Source organism: Peromyscus eremicus, unplaced genomic scaffold (genome assembly GCF_949786415.1).
Source record: "Peromyscus eremicus unplaced genomic scaffold, PerEre_H2_v1 PerEre#2#unplaced_91, whole genome shotgun sequence".
NCBI classification, from domain to species: domain Eukaryota; kingdom Metazoa; phylum Chordata; class Mammalia; order Rodentia; family Cricetidae; genus Peromyscus; species Peromyscus eremicus.
This window is the reverse complement of record NW_026734331.1, coordinates 210,476-236,139: the sequence shown is the minus strand read 5'-3', so window position 1 is coordinate 236,139 and position 25,664 is coordinate 210,476. Positions and strand designations below refer to the sequence as shown.

General features: G+C 39.2%; 1 long non-coding RNA gene across 28 annotated transcripts; it reads right to left on the bottom strand.

The window, feature by feature from the left end:
- Positions 1-220: 220 nt before the first annotated feature.
- LOC131901477 (uncharacterized) lies at positions 221-25,664 on the bottom strand. 28 transcript variants are annotated; one of them, XR_009376633.1, is made up of 12 exons: positions 25,552-25,607; positions 23,535-23,597; positions 16,872-17,065; positions 14,413-15,733; positions 7,946-11,806; positions 5,770-5,812; positions 2,510-3,099; positions 2,302-2,412; positions 1,811-1,948; positions 1,479-1,713; positions 1,149-1,382; positions 221-1,057 (listed from the first exon to the last, which is right to left on the bottom strand). It is a non-coding gene; the product is annotated as an uncharacterized LOC131901477 (long non-coding RNA). The 28 variants fall into 28 exon arrangements; XR_009376643.1 differs by having other exon boundaries at positions 8,483-11,806; XR_009376646.1 differs by having other exon boundaries at positions 9,303-11,806; positions 25,552-25,606.

Genomic DNA, 25,664 nt, shown 5'->3' with positions numbered 1-25,664 from the left:
ATGTCATACAACATACCTCAATCACACTTGCTTCTCATTCCTCCCAGGTCCACCCTCCCACCCTTGTGGCATCCTCCCCCAGAATAGAAAAAATACAATATAACAAGTCCAGTTGGTGTTACCCTTATACTCATTGGAGCATGGTCAAACTTGCAGTGGCCAGCCCCTTAAAAAGAAGTTCTTCCCCAACCCCTGCCTGAAGCCATCAACCGTGAAGAGCTACAGTTAAGTATTTTTATTACAACTTTCAAGGACTCTCCAATAAGATCCTGTCTGGATTTTCTTTTTGGGGGGAGGGTGGCACAGAAGCCTTCAATGTCTGTCTGAATTTCAGTTATGATTCTACAATTATTGATACCACTGTAAAAAGCTCCCTGCCAATAGAAGTCAGTGGCAGTACAGATCTCAGACTTCCACATGGTTTCCAGTAGCAGAATGGATCATAGACTTCTAAAGGGTTTCCAGGAGCAGCACAGATCATGGTCCACAAGATTTCTGGTTACAGCTTGGATAACTGACATCCATCTGGTCCACGACATCAACACAGTTCACCAACATAACATGTTTGTGGGAGACATCACAGATCACTATCAGGATGCCTTCTTGTGGCAGTACTAACCACAGACATTGACACAGTCTCCATCAGCATCTGGGTCGTGGATATTCAACTGGTCTTCAGCATGCAGCCCAGAGCATGAACATAAACAGTTTTTGGTGGCAGCAAGGACAAAGATGTCAACATGGTCTCCAGCACCAGGATGGCTTAATGATATCAAAATAGTTTCTGTTGGCAGCTCAGATCATTTATATTGACCTAATCCCCAGCAGCAGCACAGACTACAATCATCATGGTCATCATCATGGATTCAGGTGGCAACATGGACAATGGACATCCACAAGGTCTAAGATTCCAACAAAGACTATGGCCATAAACATGGTTATCAGTGGCAGCATGAATGAGTGACATCAACATAATTTCAGATGTTAAGTCAGATAATGGACATCCACATGGTCCAAACAGGGAACAAAGATCAGTGACATCAACAAGGCTGGTTTCCTGTGGCAGATCATATACATCAACTTAGTTTCAGGTGGCAGACAAATCACAGAAATCAACATTGTATACATTGCCAACATAGGATACTTACCTGAAGTGGGTCTCAGGTGGTAGTATGCACCACTGATTTCTGCATTGTCTCAGATGATAACAGACTACAGACAGCAGTATGGTTACAAGCAGAAGCAAGTTTCAGTAGCATCAACATGGTTGACAGCAACAGCAAAGATCAGTGACATCAACAAAGTTTCAGATGACAGGTCGAATCATGGATATCAGCAAGGTTAAGACAGGCAGCGAGAATCAGTCACATCAACATGGTTGCCTGTGTCAGTATAGATCATTGATATCAACTTAGTTTCAGGTGGCAGACAGATCATGGAAATCAATATTGTACACATGAGAGAAACAGGAAGCTTACTTGAACTGGGTCAAAGGCAGCAGTATGGACAAATGACTTCAACATTGTTTCTGATGACACTGTACATTGCAGACATCAATATGGTTACAGGTGTTAGCAAAGTTCAGTAACCTCAACATGGTTGACAGCTACAACATAGATCAGTAACATCAACAAAGTTTGGACGGTAGGTTGGATGATGAACATCAACATGGTTAGAAGATGCAGCAAAGAACAGTGACATCAACATGATTTCCTGCAGCGACATGCATCAAGAGTATTAAATTAGATCTGAATGGCATGTGGGATCAAGGAAATCAACATTATTTATATTGGCAGCACAGAATACTTACCTCAATGTGGTCTCAGGTGGAAGGACAGAACATGGATGTCAACATCTCATCCAGGGGCAATAAGGACTGCAGGCATCGCCATGGCTCCCTGAAGCAGTAGGGGTTGAATGGTAGGTGAGATCATGGGCAGCAACATAGCTAGCAGAGGCAGCAAGGTTCAGAGACATCAAAATGTTTGCCACTGGCAGTACAAATCAGTGATATTAACATAGCTTTGTGGGGGCAGATCAAATCCAAGGCAACAACATGGTTAACAAAGGCAGCACAGATGAGGGACAGCAGCATGGTTACTGGTAAAGTATGGAACAAGGACTTCAACATGGTCTCTGGTGGTAGCAAAGACAAAGACTACCAATGTAGCCTTCAGAATGAGTAGGATCATGGAAATGACATGGTGTTCAGTGGAAAGAGAGAATAGATGTGTCAACACAGTTACCAGTGGCAGCATAGCCTCTGCTGTCACATTGAGACAGGAACATCAACATGCTTACCAGAAGTAGAAAGGATCCATGACATCAACATAGTTTTGAATGGAGGGTTGGCTCATGGATATCAACATAGTTAAAACATTCAGCAAAGATTAGTGACATCAATGTGGTGGCCTGCAGAAGCATGGGTGATGAAGTACAACTTAGTTTTGGATAGTAGCTTAGATCAAAGAGAAGAACATACTTCACACTGGCAACAAAAAACTTTTACCTCAGCATGGATTCAGGAGTCAGAACAGAACATCGACATCAATATCATATCCCTGGGCACCAAGAACCACAGGCATCAACATGGCTTCCAGAAGAGTAGCGACAGCATGGTAGGTCAGATCATGGTAATTAACATGATAAACAAAAGAAGCAAGAATCAGTGGTATCAACATGGTTCCAGGGACAGAATGAATTACAGATATCAACTTAAGTTCCAATGGCAAATCAACTCATGGAAATCAATATTCTTCATGTTGGCAACACAGAAAACTTACCTCAGCATCGTCTCAGGTGGCAGGTCAGACCATATACATCAACATCTTATCCAGGAGCAAAACATACCATAAGGCATCAACATGGACTTCAAACCAATAGGAATAGCACAGAAAGGTTTATGAACATGACAAAGAGGACAGCAGGCATCAATGTCATCAACAAGGTTGTACGTGGTAGCATGTAAATATCAACAGTTTCAGATGGTAGCTGAGATCATGGCAATTAACATTCATCACGTTTGCAGCACAGAACTCTTGCATCAATAGGGTCTCAGGTAGCAAAATTTCTCCATGGATATGGACATCAATGTCATATCTACAGTAAGAAAGACCACAAGCATCAAAAAGGCTTCCAGAAATAGTAGGAAGAGCATGGTAGGTCATCCAATCATGGACATCAATTTGGTTAACAGAGGCACATGGGATAAATGGCATCAAAATGGTTTCAGGTGGCATCATGAATTATGGATTTCATCTTAAATTTGGATGGTGGGTTAAATCTTGCAAATTAACATTCTGCACGTTGGTAACACAGAACAATAATTTAATGCAGGCACAAGGGGAAAGATATTGGACATCAACAATGTATGTAGTGGTTAAGAAGGACCACAGGCATCTACATGGCTTCCAGAAGAAGCAGGAATAGCATGATGTCCTATGTTAGACATCAATTTGATTAACAAAGTAGGATCAATGGCATCAACATGGATGCAGGTGGCAGCATGAATCATAGATATCAACTTATTTTCAGACTGCACAATAAATCTTGAAAATTAACATTTTTCTCATTCACAATACCATGGCAGGAAAGATAGATATAAACTTCATATTGAGGAGCAAGAAGAACCACAGGCATTAACATGCCTCCCAGAAATAGTAGGAATACCATGGAATGTCTGATCATGGACATCAAAACCGTTAAGAGGGAGCAGGAAACAATGGCATCAACATGTTTATAGACAGCAGCATGAATTATGGATATGAACTTAGTTTTAGATGTTAGTTGAATTCTTGGAAATTTATTTTGTTCATGTTAGAATAACAGAAAGTTTATCTTAATATGGTCATATTTGACCACACAGGTCACCAATACCGAGACGTTATCCAGTGGTAACAAGGAGCATAGGAATCAACATGGCTTCCAGAAGGAATAAGAATAGCATGGAAGTTCTGATCATAGGCATCAACATGGTTAACAGAGACAAGTGGGATCAATAAAAAGACCATGGATTCAGATGATACCAAGAATTATGGATATAATATTAGTTTCCAAGATTAGTGAAATCTTGGAACTTAACATTTCAAAGGTTAAATCTTGGAACATAATATTCTTCATGTTGGTGAGAGAAAGTTTAATTTAACAAGGTCAAAGACAGAAGGAGAGATCACAAAAAACAATATGGTATCCACTGGTACAAATATGATGGGCATCATCATGGATTTCAAATGTACTAGGAATATCATAATTAGAATCATAAACAACAATATGTCCAACAGAGGCAGGAGGGATCAATGACTTCAAAATGTTTGGAGGTGGCACCATGCATTCTGTATATCAACTTAGTTTCAGTTGGTGGTTAAATTCTTGGAAATTAATGTTCTTCAATTGACAGCACAGAACACTTAACATTAATATTGTCACAGGTGGCAAGAGTTCAAGGAAATCTATATGGAATATACTGGCAAGAAGGACCACAGACATCCACATGGCTTCTAGTAATGCCAGAAGTACCATAAGATAATGGATCCTGGACATCCACATGTTTACCAGATGCAGCAGGGATAAATGAATTCAATTTATATGGAGGTAGCAGCAAGTATTCCAGATATCAACTTAGCTTCAGTTGGTATTTCAGTTCATGGAAATTTACATTCCTCATGTTGGCAAAAATATACACTTACCTTAATATGGCCATAAGGGGCCAGAGAGGTCATGGCAATCAAGATGTTATCCCATTAAAACAAGGACCACATGCATCAACATGACTTACAGAACCAATAGGAATGCCAGCAGGTCCTTTCATAGACATCAACAAGGTAAACAGAGGCAGCAGGGGTCAATGACATCAGCACGAGTGCAGGTGTAAACATGAATTACAGATACCAGCTAAGTTACCAAAGGTTCATTATATCTTAGAAATTACCATTCAATATGTTGCCAAAAAAGAACACCTACATTAACATGATCACCTGTATCAGGAGAGATCATGGAAACCAACATGGTGACAAGTTGTTTACCAAAACATGAGCATCAACACTACTACCAGAAGTAGTAGGAAAAGCATTATAGTTCTAAATATAGATATCCATATGGGGAACAGAAGTAGCAGAGATCAATTAAATCCACAAGGTTTCAGGTGGCAGCATGTTGAATGGATAGCCACATAGTTTACTATAGTAGTTGAGATCAGGGAAATTAACGTTTTTCATGATGGAAAGACATAACATGGTCTCAAGTAGCAGGAATGATGGACATCAACATCAGATCCATGGGCAAGAAAAGAACCCTGGCATCAACATGGCTTCCAGAAATAGTAGGAATAGCATGATATGTCTGTTCAAGGACATATACATGTCTAATAGATGCAGCAGGGATGAATGAATTCAATTTGTTTGGGGTGACAGCAAGTATTCCAGGTATCAACGTAGTTTCAGTTGGTATTTTTGTTCTTAGAAATTTACATTCTTTATGTTGGCAACACAACATTTACATTAATATGGTCATAAGGAGCCAGAGAGTTAATGGCAATCAACATGTTATCCCATGGTAACAGGGACCACATGAATCAACATGGCTTACAAAAACAATTGGAATGTTAGGCAGGTCATTTAATAGACATCATCAAGGTTAACAGAGGAAGCAGAGGTCAATGACATCATCACGGGTGCAGGTGGCAGCATGAAATACAGATATAAGCTAAGTTAACAAAGGTTCATTAAATCTTGGGAATTACCATTCTATGTACTGCCAAAAAGGAACACTTACCTTAACATGATAACTTGTAGCAGGAGAGATACTGGAAATCAACCTGTTCTCCAGTGGAAAGATAATGAGCATCAACATTGGTTCCAGAAGGAGTAGGAATAGCACTGGAGTTCAAATCATAGATATGCATATGTTTAAGAGACTCAGCTGGGATTAAAGACCTCAACTTGTTCAGAGGTAGCAGCATGTATTCAGGATATTAACCCAGTTTCTGTTAGTATTTCAATTTTTGGAAATTACATTATTCATATTGGCAACACAGAACACTGACAAAAATAAAGTGATAAGGGGATGGAGAATTCAAAGCAATCAAGGTGCTATCCCATGGTAATAATGACCACATGCATCAACATGGCTTACAAAACCTATTGGAATGCATTGGAGGTGCATTCACAGACATCAACAAGATTAACAGTGGCAATGGAGGTCAATGACATCAGCATGGTGTGCTGTTATTGTATTCCCCAAAATATTGTACACCCTAATAAAGTTATCTGGGGTCAGAGACAAAACAGCTACTAGATAAAAGGCTAGAAAATGGTGGCACTCACACTTTAATCCTAGCATTTCAAAAGCAGAAATCCCTCTGGATCTCTGAAAGTTCAAGGCCATATTGGAAACAGCCAGGCAGGGTGACTCACGCCTTTAATCCCAGAAAGCGAATATTTAATCCCAAGGTGTGATGGTAGAAAGGAAAGATATATGATGTGTGAAGACCAGAAACTAGAAGCATTTCGCTGGTTAAGCATTTGGATGGTTAAGCATTTGGCTAGTTAAGATTTTAGGTTTTGGGCAGCACAGTTCAGCTGAGAGCCATTCGGATATGAGGACACAGAGGATTCCAGTCAGAAGAAACAAGATCAGCTGAGAAATTGGCCAGGTGAGGTTAGCTGTGGCTTGTTCTGTCTCTCTGATCTTCCAGTGTTCAAACCAATACTTGGCTCAGGTTTGATTTTATTAATAAGAACTTTTAAGATTCATGCTATAGCATGGTAGGAGGTGGCAGCATGAATTAGGGATATCTGCTTAGTTACCAATGCTTGTTAAATCTTGGATATTACCATTCTACACATTGCCAAAAATAAACCCTTGCCTTTATATGGCCATAAGGGTCTAAAGAATTTATGGTAATCAAGATGTTAACCCATGGTATAAAGGACCACCTGCATCACCATGGCTTACAGAACCAATAGGAATGCAGTGGAGCTCCATTCATTAATATCAGCAGGGTTTGCAAAGGCGCAGTGATCAATGACATCAGCATGACTGCAGGTGGCAGCATGAATTATGTGTATCAACTTATGTACCGAAAGTTGGTTTAATCATGGAAATTATCATTCTATACATTGGCAAAAAGTAACCCTTACATTAACATCATCACCTATAGCAGCAGAGATCATGAAAATCAACATGGTGTCCAGTGGTTTATAAGACCATGAGCATCAACACAGCGACCAAAAGTAGTAGGAAGAGCATTATAGTTCAAAATATAGATATCCATATGGGTACAGATGTAGCAGGGATCAATTAAATCCACAAGGTTTCAGGTGGCAGCATGTTGAATGGATAGCCACATAGCTTACTACAGTAGTTGAGATCAGGGAAATTAACTTTTTTCATGATGGAATGACATAACATGGTCTCAAGTAGCAGGAATGATGGACATCAACATCAGAATGATGGACAAGAAAACAACTCTGGGATCAACATGCTTCCAGAAATACTAGGAATAGCATGATATGTCTGCTGATGGACATCCAGATGTTTAACAGATGCAAAAGGGAAGAATGACTTCAATTTGGTTGGAGGTGACAACAAGTATTCCAGATGTCAACTTAGTTTCAGGTGGTATTTTTTGTTCTTGGAAATTTACATCTTTATGTTGGCAATACAAAACATATACATCAATATGGTCATAAGGGTCCAGAGAAGTCATGGCAATCAAGATGTTATGCCACGGTAACAAGGACCATATGCATCCACATGGCTTACAGATACAAGAGGAATTCCTATCAGGTCCTTTCACAGAAATCAACAAGGTTAACTGAGGCAGCAACAGTCAATGACATCAGCGTGGGTGCAGGTGGCAGAATGAATTACAGATATTAGCTAAGTTAACAAAAGTTCATTAAATCTCAGAAATTACCATTCTATATATTGCCAAAAGCAAACTTACCTTAATATGGTCACTTGTAGCAGGAGAGATCATGGAAATCACCATGGTGTCCAGTGGTAAGAAGATCATGAGCATCAACATTGGTTCTAGGAGGAGTAGAAATAGCATTGTAGTTCCAATCATGGACATACACATGTTTAAAAGACTCAGCTGGGATTAATGACCTCAACTTGTTTAGAGGTAGCAGCATGTATTCAGGATATTAACTTAGTTTCTGTTAGTATTTCAATTCTTGCAAATACATTCTTCATATTGCCAACAAACAACTCTTACATAAATAAGGTGATAAGGTGATGGAGAATTCATAGCAATCAAGGTGTTAGCCCATGGTAACAAGGAGCACATGCTTATAGAACTAATAGGAATGCATGGGAGCTCCATTCACTAATATCAGCAGGGTTAGCAAATGCAACAGTGATCAATGACATCAGCATGGATGCAGGTGGCAGCATGAATAGTGTGTATCAACTTAGTTACGAAAAGTTAGTTAAATCTTGGAAATTATCATTCTATACATTGACAACAACCAACACTTACCTTAAGGTGGTGAACTCTAGCAGGAGAGATCATAGCAATCAACATGGTGCCCAGTATAAGAAGATAATGAGCATCAACATTGCTTCCAGAAGTAGTAGGAATGGTATTGTGCCTCCACCATGGACATCCTCATGGTTAACAGAAGCAGTAGGGATGTATTATATCCACAGTGTTTCAGGTGGCAAAAGTACAATGGAGAGCCACACAGTTTTCTTTGTTAGTTGAGATCAGAGAAATTAACTTTCTTCATGATGGAAAGACATAACACTTGTACCAATATTGTGTCAGGTAGGAGGACAGATAGACATCAACATCAGATCCATGGGCAAGAAAGAGCCCTGGCATCAATGTGGCTTCCAGAAATAGTAGGAATAGCATGGTATGTCTGCTCATGGACATCCGCATGTTTAACAGATGCAGCAGTGATGAATTAATTCATTTTGTTTGGAGGTGACAGCAAGTATTCCAGGTATCAACTTAGTTTCAGTTTGTATTATTGTTCTTGTAAATTTACATTCTTTATGTTGGCAACACAGAATACTTACATTAATATGGTCATAAGGGGCCAGAGTGGTCATGGCAATCAAGAAGATATCCCACAGTTACAAGGACCATATGCATCCATATGGCTTACAGAAACAATAGGAATTCCTGTCACGCCCTTTCATAGACATCAACAAGGTTAACAAAGGCAGCAGTGGTCAATGACATCAGCATGGGTGCAGGTAGCAGCATGAATTACAGATATTAACTAAGTTAACAAAGGTTCACTAAATCTTGGGAATTACCATTCTATATATTGCCAAAAAGGGACATTTACTTTATGTGGTCACTTGTAGCAGGAGAGATCATGGAAGTCACCATGGTGTCCAGTGGTAAGAAGATCATGAGCATCAACATTGCTTCCAGAAGGAGTAGGAATAGCATTGTAGTTCCAATCATGGACATGCACATGTTTAAGAGACTCAGCTGGGACTAATGAACTCAACTTGTTTAGAGGTAGCAGCATGTATTCAGGATATTAATTTAGTTTCTGTTAGTATTTCAATTCTTGGAAATTACATTCTTCATATTGCCAACACAGAACACTTATATTAGTAAGGTCATAAGGGGATGGAGATTTCATAGCAATCAAGGTGTTATCCCATGGTAACAAGGACCACATGCATCAACAGGGCTTATACAACCAATAAGAATGCATGAGATCTTCATTCATTAATATCAAAGGCTTTAGTGATCAATGGCATAAGCTTGGTTGCAGGTGGCAATATGAATTATGTGTATCAAGTTAGTTACCAAAAGTTCGTTAAATCTTGAAAATTACCATTCTATACATTGGCAACAAGAAACACTTACCTTAAGGTGGTGAACTCTAGCAGGAGAGATCATAGCAATCAACATGGTGCCCAGTATAAGAAGATAATGAGCATCAACATTGCTTCCAGAAGTAGTAGGAATGGTATTGTGCCTCCAGCATGGACATCCACATGGTTAACAGAAGCAGTAGGGATGTATTATATCCACAGTGTTTCAGGTGGCAAAAAGTACAATGGAGAGCCACACAGATTTCTTTGTTAGTTGAGATCAGAGAAATTAACTTTCGTTATGATGGAAAGACAGAACACTTGCACCAACGTGGTGTCAGGTAGGAGGACAGATAGACATCAACATCAGACTCATGGGCAAGAAAGAACCCTGGAATCAATGTGGCTTCCAGACATAGTAGGAATAGCATTGTAAGTCTGCTCATGGACATTCACATTTTTAACAGATGGAGCAGGGATGAATTAATTCAATTTTTGGAGGTGACAGCAAATATTCCAGATATCACCTTAGTTTCACTTGGTATTTCAATTCTTGGAAATTTACATATTTTATGATGGCAACACAGAACACTTCCATCAATTTGATCATAATGGGCCAGAGAGGTCATGACAATCAAAATGTTATCCCATGGTAACAAGGACCACATTCATCAACATGGCTTACAGAAAAAAACGGAATGCATTGCAGGTGAATTCATAGACATCAACAGGGTTAACATTTGCAAAGGGGATCAATGACGTCAGCATGGTTGGAGGTGGCAGCATGAATTATGGGTATCTGCTTAGTTACAAATGCTTGTTAAATCTTGGATATTACCATTCTACACATTGCCCAAAAGGAACACTTGTCTTAATATGGCCAAAATGGGCTGGAGAATTTATGGTAATCAAGATGTTAACCCATGGTATAAAGGACCACCTGCATCAACATGGCTTAGAGAACCAATAGAAATACAGGGGAGCTCCATTCATTAATATCAGCAGGGTTTGCAAGGGCAGCAGTGATCAATGACATCAGCATGGCTGCAGGTGGGAGGATACATTATGTGTATTAACTTAGTTACCAAAAGTTGGTTAAGTCTTGGAAATTACCATTCTATACATTGGCAACAAGGAAAGTCTACATTATCATAATCACCTGCAGAAACAGAGATCATGGAAATCAACATGGTGTCCAGATGTTTACAAGACCTTGAGCATCAACACTGCTACCAGAAGTAGTGGGAAAAGCATTATAGTTCCAATCATGGACATCAATATGGGTAATGGAAGCAGCAGGAATCAATTAAATCCACAAGATTTCAGGTGGTAGCATTCTGAATGGATAGCCACATAGTTTACTTTGGTATTTGAGATCAGGGAAATTAACATTCTTCATGTTGGAAAGACAGATATCTGGCATCAATATGGTCTCAGGTAGCAGGACAGGTAGACATCAACATCAGATCCATGGGCAAGAAAGAACCCTGGCATCAATGTTCCTCCAGAAATAGTAGGAGCTACATGATATATCCACTCATGGACATCCACGTGTTTAACAGATGCAGCAGGGATAAATGAATTCAATTTGTTTGGAGGTGACAGCAAGTATTCTGGATATCAACTTAGTTTTAGTTTGTATTTCAGTTCTTTGATATTTATATTCTTTATGTTGGCAACACAGAACATTTACATTAATATGGTCATAAGGTGCCAGAGAGCTCATGGAAATGAAGACGTCATCCAATTGTAACAATGACCACATGCATCAACATGGCTTACAGAACCAATAGGAACGCATGGCATTTCCTTTCATAGACAACAGGGTTAACAGAGGAAGCAGCGGTAAATGACAGCATCATGGTTCCAGGTGGCAGCATGAATTACAGATATTAGCTAAGTTAACAAAGGTTCATGAAATCTCAGAAATTACCATTCTATATATTGCCAAAAAGGGACACTTACCTTAATATTGTCACTTGTAGCAGGAGAGATCATGGAAATCACCATGGTGTCCAGTCTTTTTTTTTTTTTTTTTTTTTTTTGGTTTTTCGAGACAGGGTTTCTCTGTGTAGCTTTGCGCCTTTCCTGGAACTCACTTGGTAGCCCAGGCTGGCCTTGAACTCACAGAGATCCGCCTGGCTCTGCCTCCCGAGTGCTGGGATTAAAGGCGTGCGCCACCACCGCCCGGCTGGTGTCCAGTCTTAAGAAGATCATGAGCATCAACATTGGTTCCAGGAGGAGTAGGAATAGCAATGAATTTCCAATCATGGACATGCACATGTTTAAGAGACTCAGCTGGTATTAAAGACCTCAACTTATTTAAAGGTAACAGCATGTCTTTAGGATATTATGTTAGTTTCTATTGGTATTTCAATTCTTGAAAATTACATTATTCATATTGGCAATACAGAACACTTACATTAATAAGGTCATAAGAGGATGGAGAATTCAACGCCATTAAGGTGTTATCCCATGGTAACAAGGACCATATGCATCATCATAGCTTACAGAACCAATGCTTACATAGGAATGCATGGGAGCTACATTCATTAATATCAAGAGGGTTTGCAAAGGCATCGTGATCAATGACATCAGCATGGCTGCAGGTGGCAGTATGAAATATGTGTATCAACTTAGTTACCAAAAGTTAGTTAAATCTTGGAAATTACCATTCTATATATTGGCGACAACAAACACTTGTCTTAAGGTGGTGACTTGTAGCAGGAGAGATCATAGAAATAAACCTGGTGCCAAGTGGTAAGAAGATAATGAGCATCAACATTGCTTGCAGAAGTAATAAGAATGGCATTGTGCCTCTAATCATGGACATCCATATGGTTAACAGAAGCAGTAGGGATGCATTAAATCCACAGTGTTTCAGGTGGCAGAATGTAGGATGAATAGCTACACAGTTTACTTTGTTAGTTATGATCAGAGAAATTAACTTTCTTCATGATGGAAAGACAGAACTCTTGTACCAACATGGTCTCAGGTAGCAGGACAGATAGACACCAACATCAGATCCATGGACAAGGAAGAATGCTGGCATCAATTTGGTTTCCAGAAATAGGAGGAATAGCATGGTATGTCCGCTCATGGACATCCACATTTTTAACAGATGCAGAAAGGATGAATGAATTCAATTAGTTTGTTGGTGATAGCAAATATTCCAGATATCAACTTGGTTTCATGTAGTATTTCAATTCTTGGAAATTCACATTCTTTATGTTGGCAACACAGAACACTTCTATCAATATAGTCATGAGGGGCCAGAGAGGTCATGGCAATCAAAATGTTATCTCATGGTAACAAGGACCACATGCATCAACATGGCTTACAGAAACAAGAGGAATGCATTGGAGGTGCATTCATAGACATCAACTGGGTTAACAGTGACAACAGGGGTCAATGACATCAGGATGGTTGGAAGTTGCAGCATAAATTATGGATATCTGCTTAGTGACCCATGCTTGATAAATCTTGAAAAATTCCATTCCACATATTGCCAAAAAGAAACACTTGCCTTTATATGGCCATAAGGGGCTAAAGAATTTATGGCAAACAAGGTGTTAACCCATGGTATAAAGGACCACCTGTATGAACATGGCTTACAGAACCAATAGGAAAGCATCAGAGCTCCATTCATTAATATCGTCAGGGTTTGCAAAGGCAGCAGTGATCAATGACTTTAGCATGGCTGCAGGTAGCAGCATGAATTATGTGTATCAACTTTATTTACCAAGAGTTGGTTAAATCTTGGAAAATACCATTCTATACATTGGCAACAAGGATCACTTACATTAACATCATCACTTCTCCCAACAGAGATCATGGAAAACAACATGGTGTCCAGTGGTTTACAATAACATGAGCATCAGCACTGCTACCCAAAGTAGTAGGAAAAGCATTGCAGTTCCAATTATGGGCATCCATATGGATAACAGAAGAAGCAGGGATCAATTAAATCCACAAGGTATCAGGTGGCTGCACGTATAATGGATCGCCACATAGTTTACTATGGTAGATGAGATCAGAGAAATTAACAATCTTCATGATGGAAAGATAGAACTCTTGCATCAACATGGTCTCAGGTAGCAGGACAGATAGACATCAACATTAGATCCATGGGCAAGAAAGAGCCCTGGCATCAATGTGGCTTCCAGAAATAGTAGGAATAGCATGGTATGTCTGCTCATGGACATCCGCATGTTTAACAGATGCAGCAGTGATGAATTAATTCATTTTGTTTGGAGGTGACAGCAAGTATTCCAGGTATCAACTTAGTTTCAGTTTGTATTATTGTTCTTGTAAATTTACATTCTTTATGTTGGCAACACAGAATACTTACATTAATATGGTCATAAGGGGCCAGAGTGGTCATGGCAATCAAGAAGATATCCCACAGTTACAAGGACCATATGCATCCATATGGCTTACAGAAACAATAGGAATTCCTGTCACGCCCTTTCATAGACATCAACAAGGTTAACAAAGGCAGCAGTGGTCAATGACATCAGCATGGGTGCAGGTAGCAGCATGAATTACAGATATTAGCTAAGTTAACAAAGGTTCATTAAATCTTGGGAATTACCATTCTATATATTGCCAAAAAGGGACACTTACTTTATGTGGTCACTTGTAGCAGGAGAGATCATGGAAGTCACCATGGTGTCCAGTGGTAAGAAGATCATGAGCATCAACATTGCTTCCAGAAGGAGTAGGAATAGCATTGTAGTTCCAATCATGGACATGCACATGTTTAAGAGACTCAGCTGGGACTAATGAACTCAACTTGTTTAGAGGTAGCAGCATGTATTTAGGATATTAATTTAGTTTCTGTTAGTATTTCAATTCTTGGAAATTACATTCTTCATATTGCCAACACAGAACACTTATATTAGTAAGGTCATAAGGGGATGGAGATTTCATAGCAATCAAGGTGTTATCCCATGGTAACAAGGACCACATGCATCAACAGGGCTTATACAACCAATAAGAATGCATGAGATCTTCATTCATTAATATCAAAGGCTTTAGTGATCAATGGCATAAGCTTGGTTGCAGGTGGCAATATGAATTATGTGTATCAAGTTAGTTACCAAAAGTTCGTTAAATCTTGAAAATTACCATTCTATACATTGGCAACAAGAAACACTTACCTTAAGGTGGTGACTTGTAGCAGGAGAGATCATAAATTCAACATGGTGCCCAGTAGTAAGAAGATAATTAGCATCAACATTGCTTCTAGAAATACTAATGTCATTGTGCTTCCAATCATGGACATCCATATGGGTAACAGAAGCAGGGATCAATTATATCCACATGTTTTTAGGTGGCAGCATGTCGAGTGGATAGCCACATAGTTTACTATGGCATTTGAGATCAGGGAAATTAACATTCTTCATGTTGGAAAGACAGAACATGGTCTCAGGTAGCAGGACAGATGGACATCACCATCAGATCCATGAGCAAGAAAGAACCCTGGCATCAACATGGTTTCCAGAAATAGCAGAAATAGCATGGTATGTCTGCTTATGGACATCCACATGTTTAAAAGAGGCAGCAGGGATAAATGAATTTAATTTGTTTGGAGGTGACAGCAAGTATTCCGGATATCAACTTAGTTTCAGTTGGTATTTCAGTTCTTGGAAATTTACATTCTTTTTACATTCTTTATGTTTGGCAACACAGAATACTTACATTAATACGATCATAAGGGGCCAGAGAACTCATGGCAATCAAAATGTTATCCCTTGGTAACAAGGACCACATGCACCAGCACGGCTTACAGAACCAATAGGAATGCATGGGCGGTGCTTTCATAGACATCAACAGGGTTAACAGAGGCAACAGGTATCAATGACATCAGCATGAGTATCGGGGACTATGGGGATCCAGCCCCTAGATGGTCCCCTCCCAGGGTCCGGCAAGAATCTACAACCAGCTGATAATCAATATTTGATGAAGGAAATTAATCTATGTACATGAAAGTCCTTAGTTCATACACTTTATTGTTCTGTGATAGTTCTCTCTCTACACAGCTTCTATTCTGCTCTCATGTCTAGCTCCTTTCTTGCCTGATTTCTCTATATTAATCTACTGTCCCCTCTAGGTTCTATCTTAATTCCTTCATCTAGTTCTGTCCTTCTAGGTTCTCATCTATCTAGGTCTTTCCCCTATCAGCTCCTCTCCTGTCTCCTTCTCTCTCATCTGGCTCTTCCTCATCTTGTTCTTTCCCATCTGGCTCTTCCTCATCTTCCATCTCGTTCCTCTAGTCCTCTCTTTTAGCCCTTCAATCTAGTTCTTCCCCATCTCAGTTTGTTCCTCTCAAGTTCTTACCCATCTAGTTCTTCCATTCTCTTTTCTCTTCTCTCTTGTGCCCTGGAAGTCCCGGTATATAAAAGGGAGGGTCCGAGCTAAACTGTGTAAAGCTATTACTTAACGTCCACCTCTCCTAGGTGGTGTCTCCTTGTGGAATTTACCTTAAGTCAGGAGACTTGTATGTGGGCTGTTATCACTGTTAGTCCTCGGAAATTGGTCGACCACCTGGGCGGTGTCTCCTTGTGGAATTTACCTTAAGTCAGGAGACTCGCCTGTGGGTGGTTATCACTGTTAGTCCTCAGAAGTTGGGTAACCACCTGGGTAGTGTCTCCTTTAGTCCTTGAAAATGGCTAGGGGAGATTACTGATTCCAGAGAAAGCCTTTCCTGAGGCTGTTCTCCAAATACCTGGAATGTGTATGTCTAGAGAGTGATCAGTGCACATTGTTAGCCCTTCTTAGGGAAAAATCAATTGGGAAAACTATGAAGGCACACATGACTTTTATAACAGAATACAGCTGATATATAACAAGCCAAGTAACACCAAAAACTCCTTGGGATTTGGCTTCCTCTGGAGGAATTTCCTGATTCCTCCATGTAGTGACTTTGCCATAACCAGCTGAGTTCTTATGATATATTCCTGCGGCCTTCGGCACATGGGGACCATTGGCAGCATGAATTGTGCATATCAACTTAAGTTACCAATGGTTGGTTACATCTTGTAAAATAACATTCTACACATTAGCAAACAAGGAACACTTACCATGTCACTCATTGCAGGAGAGATCAGGGAAATTAACATGGTATCCAGTGGTAAGAATATCATGAGCATCAACATTGCTTCCAGAATTAGTAGGAATAGTATTGTAGTTCCAATCATGGACATCCATATGGTTAACAGAGGCAGCAGGAGTCAATTAAATCTGGAATAATTTCTCTAAATTATAATATATCCCCCTGAGAATGACAAGATATTTATCTTTATGGATATATTTCAGAACAAATACAAAGAATATTCATGTAATTCTGGCAAGCACAATAAGAGTCTTATGAAATCTTTTCACACTTCATGTCTCATTCAAAAATTATAATGCAAAGAGAAAAATAAATGAAGGGTTTATTTTTAATAACTAAAATATTTCAGAAGCAAAATAACCTGATGTTCTTGCCTTATCAAGATGTGCAAGAAATTTCTTGTATGAAAGTGCATTACTTTTATTATAGTTCACACTTTTTAACATTGTTATTACATTTGGGATACTGTTATAAATAGTTAATGACATAAAATTTTAATTCTCAAATAACTAGTTTAAACAAGGTAATTATTGGAAAGATGAGAATCTTGAGTTATTCAAGTTAGGGAAATTTTCTCAAATGTTTATTGTGATGAGATTCATTTACATGACTAATTCTATGGTTTGGGCAATCACAGAATCTCACACAAATCACAGATATCCATATATTTTTTATACAATAGAAATACTGTCCCTTCTTCATAGAATTGTTCTGAAAAATTAACTAGAATATAAACATAAGGCATACTTTATAGTACCTAGTGTGACGGTCATTATTAAATACGAGGCAAGGCACTCGGCACACCTATGAGATATTGTCTAAATCAAGATTAATCATAGACTGTCTTTGAGGGAATAACTTGATTATGTTACTTGATACAAGACAAGCCAACTTAACTTTGTTGAGACGAAGAAAGCAGTGAGATAAAAGGGACCATTGCAGGGTTAGTGGTGAGAGAGCAATAGAAGTCAATATCAGGTTATGTGTTATCAGAAGGAGGACACGGACTAGACAGAGGCATGGAGGGAGGTAAATACAAAAGGGGGGTCAAATAACAGTAAGGATGTCTCAAAGAGTCGTAAGACATCACACTGTTAAGTGGCTACATAAATACCTCCAATATATTTACATATTAAAGCCAATGTGTAAAATGATGTCTTTTTATTTTACCTTATGTAACAATTATTTCTATTTTGCTTCAAATAATAGGATTACAATGTGATCTGCTGCCAAAGTAATCTTCTGTGATGAAACTTGAGAGATGCTTTATATATAATATAATGATAAATCTTTAGGGGTTTTGTTGATACTAGATCCTCTTAGCTGAATAATAATAATAGTAGGTCCTCATCCAGGGCCTTTGATCTATATTTTATGTTCATGGCCCTGTAAATTGTACGAGATATGAGCTCTGTTGTGGAGATTTAGCTCAAAATCAAACCACAAAGTCATTGGTCTCTCCCAGAACATTCATGCCACTATTTGTCTCTAGAAAATGTCTTGCCATGTTAGTCATTATTGTAGGTCACAAGGTTCTCATCTAGGTGAGATGGATGATTACATCCCATAGTATTGAAGCTTCATCCCTACTGGCTTGCTTTCATAGTGATGGCCTAAAAATCAAAAGAGGTAATATTCTACTTTGGAAGACCATATTTACAATTAGGCAATCTCAATTAGTACAACATAAATACTAAGAAATGGTAATATGCATCATATAATATGTAATAAAACAAATTGAAATGAATTAAAGTTATAACAATATGACTATACAGTATATGTTGACACAAACTGCTGGATTGTCATTTTCGGGGGGAAAACAGGGACTTGTTGTGGGTAGCTGTTCCAGCTTTTCCCTGGAAGTACTACCTCCATTGAGGCTTCCTGTAACTGTCACTCCTATGAGGTGGGGCTGAAACAGGACCCCTTAAGGCCCGAGATCCAGATGTACCAGCTCTCTTGGTTCCTGGATCCTGGATGATGGAGGTAGACCAAGCAGAGTTCTCCAGAGAACACCGCTGGACTGCACTACACCTTTCCTGGACCCGGTAACCTATCCCTTTACTTGTAATTTACCCCACAAAATAAACCTCCCTTTTAACTATGTGGAGTTGCCTTAATACCTCCACCAATAGGGGCTAGAGGGATTGCTCAGTGGTTAAGAGCACTTGCAGGGCTTCCAGAGTCTCCACAATCTCAGCACCCATTATCAGGTAGTTCACAACCTCCTCCGGTAACTCTAGCCCAGAGGAAAGGACAGCCTCTTCTCAACCCCTGGAGAACTGCACACATGTGCTATAAGCACATGCACATGATGATTTTAAAAATCCTAAATAACAGGGAATGTTAATTTGAGTGATAAAAGGGAGCTTCTAAAATACCTTATTTCATTGAAGTAAATGTCCCAGAAAAAAGCCAAATTTATATCAAAGGTTTCACAGACTATTATAATTTTTACACTTCCTTGATTTTAGACCATTAGGATGTTGAAGGCTTGAAGTCCAGATTCTCTGAGACTATAATTAGTCCCCTTAATAACTGTTTATCATCTACCTTTGTATCTGACCCTACTACATCCTTTTGATGGTCAGGTAAACATTTGGAATGCATGGAATCTGTAGGGAAAAGGAGCCAGGCAAAGAAACCCACCAGAGTTAGTGAAAGAAACCAACCCTGGCCCTGAAACCAGAGTTAATGAAAGAAACACACCCTGGAACTGAGTCCTGAGCCAGTGAAGGAAATATGCCCTGGCCCTAAAACTAGAGCCAAAAGGCTAAAAAGGGCCAGTGAAAGAAAGAGTTTGGCCCTGAAATCACAACCAACTCTGCCCCTGACCAACAAAACTAATCAATCCCTGAGCAGGAAAACTAACCAATCCCTGAGTAGATAATCTTCTCCCTGGAGAAACTGCACCCCTAAGAAGCCCTATGTAAATCCCTCTGCATGTTCAGTTGTTGACTGTGCTTACCCACCCTGGCAGAGGCAGCCACTCTCCTGGACTCCTCCTTCCCAAATAAATCTCTTTCTCAAAAGAGTCTTGGGTGAAGATCTTCATTTCCCAGTGCAGAATAAAAGAACCTTGCTGAGATGTACCTTAGGGGGACTGAGCAGAAAAAAACCTTGCTGAGACATTCCATCAGGGGGAGCTGAGCCAGGCTGAGCAGAAAAAAAAGTAACACCTTCTTCCCTGAGCTGCAGGAGATTGCTACATTTCTGCAGCGGTTATCTCTTTAGCAGAGTGTAGCAGAAGCAGCAACATCTTGGGCCAGAGAGAAGAAGCAGAGCTCTGATGGGAAGCCCCTTTAGGAGTGGAGGGTGGAGCAAAGCTCATCTGTACTGGTTCTAGGAGAAGAGCAGTATTGCTATATTCTGCAGGGTGACCATCTCTCACTGCACCCCATGGTCAGGTATCGCCTGAATTCCCCACAAGTCAGGATACCTTCCCCCCAGGCCTGAGCTGTCCTCTTTCGGCTCTAGCCTCTGAGTTGTCCTGTTGCAGCTCTACGTAGAGGCTGGCTTCCAGACAGTCAGGATACCTTTCCCTCCAGAGCGGAGCTGTCCTATTGTGGCTCCAGCCTCCAGAGCTGTCCTGTTGTGGCTCTACCCTCCAGAGCTATCCTCTTGTGGCTCTAGGTATAGCCTGGCTTCCCATTTCCAATAAGTCAGGATACCATTCCCTCCAGAGCTGTAACACTCACAAAATCTATATATTACTAGCTTCTACTACCACAAATGTTAAGAATGTTATCAGATATTATATAAAGCCTACAGCCAATTCCATTCCCCCACCTCACTTAATAACTTTGTTATATACCCTCCTCTGATAGCCCATAATGTCTCTCAGTCAATGCATTTAGTAATATCTTTGTCCTATGACAATAAAAATTCTATATGTCACTAACATTAAGAATGCTTGAAAAGACCTGGGCGGTGGTGGCGCATGCCTTTAATCCCAGCACTGGGAAGGCAGAGGCATGAGGATCTCTGTGAGTTCGAGACCATCCTGCCCTACAGAGTGAGTTCCAGGAAAGAAGCAAAGCTACATGGAGAAACCCTGTCTCAAAAAAAAACAGCAAAAAAAAAAAAATGCTTGAAAATGCAATGTATTATTTCAAAAGATTTTTATTAGACTTACCATACAGGTGAGGAAAATGCTTCTTTTACAATCCATAACTAGGTATGAATACCTCATTTTCCATTGTTAGTTAGGTGCGTCCTAAAGACTAGCTAAAAAATACAAACTACTGGCATTGTTCTTACTAGCCCACCAAAACTTGATGGTGAATAAAACCCATTGCTGAAGACACCACACATTTTGATCACAGGGAGTGAAAAAAATCCAGCTGCTATAGACCTGAAATCTTTTTCCCTGATGGATAGCTTTCATAGAGCCAGAAGGTGCTGCTCCTGTTGCTGGCGAAAAGTCCTCGGCAACCTCACCCAATTTTGAATTCTGCAAACTAAAATAATGCCTGACCTGATGAGACATGCTCATTGGTACAATAATAATATGAAGTTACAAATAAGTGTAGCTCTTACCCATCATAAATAAACTTCACTTTGTAACAGAGACCATTACAGAGAACCACAACCAATCAAATTGCAGGAAATGAGTGATCATAGAATACTCAGACCCCAATTGTTACATATAAAATGCAATACTTGGAACAAAGGTCCAAGGAACATCCCAGAAGAGAGAAAGAAAGATTTGAAGAGCCAGGGGAATAAGAAGTTTGCTATGAGATTATGTCTCCTAGAAATGTTGCACAAGATATATCATGAAGTCTCAAAAACACGGCTGCTTAAACAAGACCAGAACAAGGACAACACCAAGACACATGCTAACATGGAGGAAGCAACCTCTCATGGGGCCCTGAGCATAAACAAAGAACCACAGAAAACTTGAAATGCTGAGAGTGGGAGAAATAATCAGAAGAGTCTCCTCAATTATCTATCCAGTACCACATGCTCAGTCCTGAAATCAGATACATACAAATAACATTCTATGTACTGAGCAGGATGTATTTATATATTTAGGAAAATACACACATACACACATACACACACACACACACACACATACACACACACACACACACATACACACACACAAAGAGAAAGAGGCCACGAATTTGAGAGAAAGTAAAGTTGAGGGTACCTAGGAGGTGTGGAAGGCAGAACAGGGAAGGAGGAAAATTAAGCAGCTATAATTTTAATTCCAAAAAATAAAAATATATAAAAAAGAAAGTAACATCTTCAGTTTTTTTTTTTTCAAAAACTGATCAAAACACACTTAAGCATACCCTTCTAGACTTTTTGCCTTCAAATTATATTGGCTGATATTTTCTTACCTGAGCTTTCTTTACATAATTTGAAGTATTTTTAAAATGTATGTGGCTTTTAAGCAACAGCTGAGTTAGGGTTTGTATGTGTCACAGGCATACATTCACACACAGCTTCTATTAATATTTTTTCAAGACCATAAGAACTAGAGTTTCAGAGTGATAGGGACTAAAGTTGAGCCGTCACCATTGTGTTTACTTTTAAGACCAAACATATTGTTGACCATCACTGATTCTATATGGTTCTTCCAAGCCTGGATAAAGAAAACATTTTGTCCTGAAAAATTAATATAAATTTTCAAAATTACACCTATGAAGTAGCAAGGAAAATGATTTTATGTTGTGGGGGTCACCACAACATGCAGAACTGTATTAAAGGGTCACAGCATTAGGAAGGTTGAGAATCACTGTTACAGATGATTAAAAAAATAAGCTATCAGATGGACAGTTTATACCAGGTGAATTGACAGTAATAGTCCTCTGAAAATAGTGTAGACCTTGATACAATGGTCATTATAAGATGGTGCATTTCTTAATAATTAGACTCGATCTAGTGAAAGTTATAGAGGCTCCACACATAGACATTGCTAGTGACTTACATTGGAATTTTTTTCCTTTCTTTACCCCTATAACGTCTTGAGACCTCATGGATCCCATAACAAGGATATGTATATGTAGGTCAGGATGGAAGGTAAGAGTCACATTAAACTAAACTCTATTGTTGCTTGCTGGAGACTTCCGCATCCTAGGACTGAGACTAGCAAATACAGAATGCAGTGTACTATACGGGCAAGAAGGAAACATTCTTGGAACATGATAATATAGGGCTATGTCAATTAAACTGGCAGGGACAGGAAGGTATATTTCAAAGCTTGGAGAAGCTGTTTTTTGTTATCCTCTGTTATGGTTAATCTTCATTGTCAAGTTTGATAGTATCTGAAATAATCTGAAACTACGCCTTTGAGTGGATCTGTGAGTACATTTCAGATGATCACTAATCAAGTGCTCTCTGACAGCAGCCCAAATACAAGGAGATCTGAGGAAGCAGTGCGGCTTGCCTACCAGCCTTCACTCTTTGTGAGTATGTATAGCAGATGCTGCTGTCACTCTTGGAGAGCATCAGAATCCAGATTCTTCAGGCTCTAACATGGATTGAAGACTAGCAACCCTCTGGAAATCTTCAGGTTGGGACTGTTGAAAACTGTTCCTGAACTGAGTCACTATGGGAATACCCAGTCCTTACCAGTTGTAAGCCATTCTAGTCAATACACTTTATAATAAATACTTACATATTTTATTGGCTATGGTCTTCAAGACAACCTTGAATAATGTATTGGTATACTATGTTATATCTGTAAAGTAGATAGAGCAACCATGGACTAATAAGTATCAAACCACCAAGAAAGTAACTGAGACTAGTAAAAACGCTAACAATAGGGGAAGGAAATGTCCATTGGGGTGAAGGAAAGGTAAGACGTCATAACTCTTGGACAAATGACTTGAAACACTGAATGCTATAGTTTGCCTCAGTAGTCTCCTTTTGAAAAAAAAAATCTCATTTGCTATGACAAACTAACATCCTAAAGCTGTACCTAAATGGAATGAAACTATTTTGGGAAGTGAGTATTCCAGCAAGGTACCCTTTATCATGTGGTACACTCCTCCTTCATCTACTGGTTAATAATAAATTGTCATGCCGCCCCCTGCCCCTCTTTTCTTACTGATCCAAGGGAAAGCTTCTCCACCTGCTGAGACTGTATTACATACACATAAGGGACTGACTTTTCTCAAGGACAAAAAGATGTGGAATACCAAATGTCGGACCACTTACTCTAAGGTGGGATCAAATATTTGGTTCAATACTTGCTTTACAGCTTCCTTGTGCAATCATACTGAATTTGCTTTCTACTTGAAAGCTGAACGCACCTTTTATCTCTTGGCTCTCCTGTTCCCCAGATACCCCTTCTCCTAAGACAAATTTCCTATACAGAAAACCGACATGTTTAGGGCTCTGCTTTTCAGAAACTCCACTCAAAGCACCTTGAATATACTACTTGTAAAGTCCACCAGACTCCATCAACCTATTATAATCACTCGCTAGAAAAAATTTTTTCCTGATTTTCCAATTTCATCCATGCATATGACACTAAATGACACTCCACTCCAGAAATTTGTCTGCTTTAAAATGTATATAAATGGAAGTAATGTATTAATATCCCCTTTGGGTAGATATTCCTTCTCAAGATTTTATATTACAGACATAATCATACTAACTATATAGTTTTGTTTGCTTTCACAATGTAATGTTTTCCATAATACATTAAAATGCATTATTCATTTGTTGGAAAACAAAATTTTGTTGGAAAAGCATTGATTATTTCCATTTTTCTATTACAGTGGGATGGATATTCGTACACTCATCTCAGTATACAAACATGAAATTGTCCTCTAGTGAAAGGACCTAGATCATGTCACCATAGGAAAGTAAACATTTTAGTTTCATGATGTAATTCCAAATTATTCAAACCTAACTGGACAAAAGAAACTCATAAAAAACATCAAATAATATTTTGCACATAATTGGCAGTACTTAGTGTTAGAATAACTTCTATATGACAAATTTGTCAAATTAGATTATAGGAAATTGTATTTCATAGTGTTAATTCCAACTTCTTTGGTTACTAATGAGCATTTGGGAATTTTACATTTTTTGGTATTGTTCACAATTGTCAGTTTTTGATATCTTTGAAATACTTATTTTTATTGCATTTCCTGTTCAATTATTCATTGTTTTTTTTGATGATGCCTAGTCAAGGTTTCACTCTGGGGAAGCGAAAAGGGGGCCTTTAGGAGGGTACATTAAGTCGGGGGGGGATGGTAAATTCTAGTAAAAATTAGAGTGTCAGACTTTGGTGATTGGAAAGGCTTAGGTAGGTAGGAACACAGAAATATGAACTATATACGGGGCTAGGGAGAGAACCCAAAGAAAGATTGGATGAAACCTGTATCAAAGCCTATGATCCCATAAACCAATTAAAATATAGTTGGAGGGAGAGTAAAATTCATGGGATCTGAAACTAAAAGGATGTATAAGGGAGTGAAAAGATTAATGGGGTGTCAAGGGAATGAGAGAGAAGAAGGAATACTGTGAATAAAATAAAATAAAACCCTAATGATAAAGGTGCCACACACTTTAGCTAAAGACACAGAGAAATCCATTTCAAATCACTGGAAAACTAGCTTCCTGATGGCTAGCTTCCATAGTGCCAGAATGGGATTGGGGATAAAAGGCACCCATGTACTCACCCAGTACTGGAAACTGTATGCTCTAACACTGACTTGCCAGACAGGATTTGCCCACTGTTGCTATGGCTGCATCACTATTATGAGGTAACCACCTGCTTTCTTAGGGCATTTGG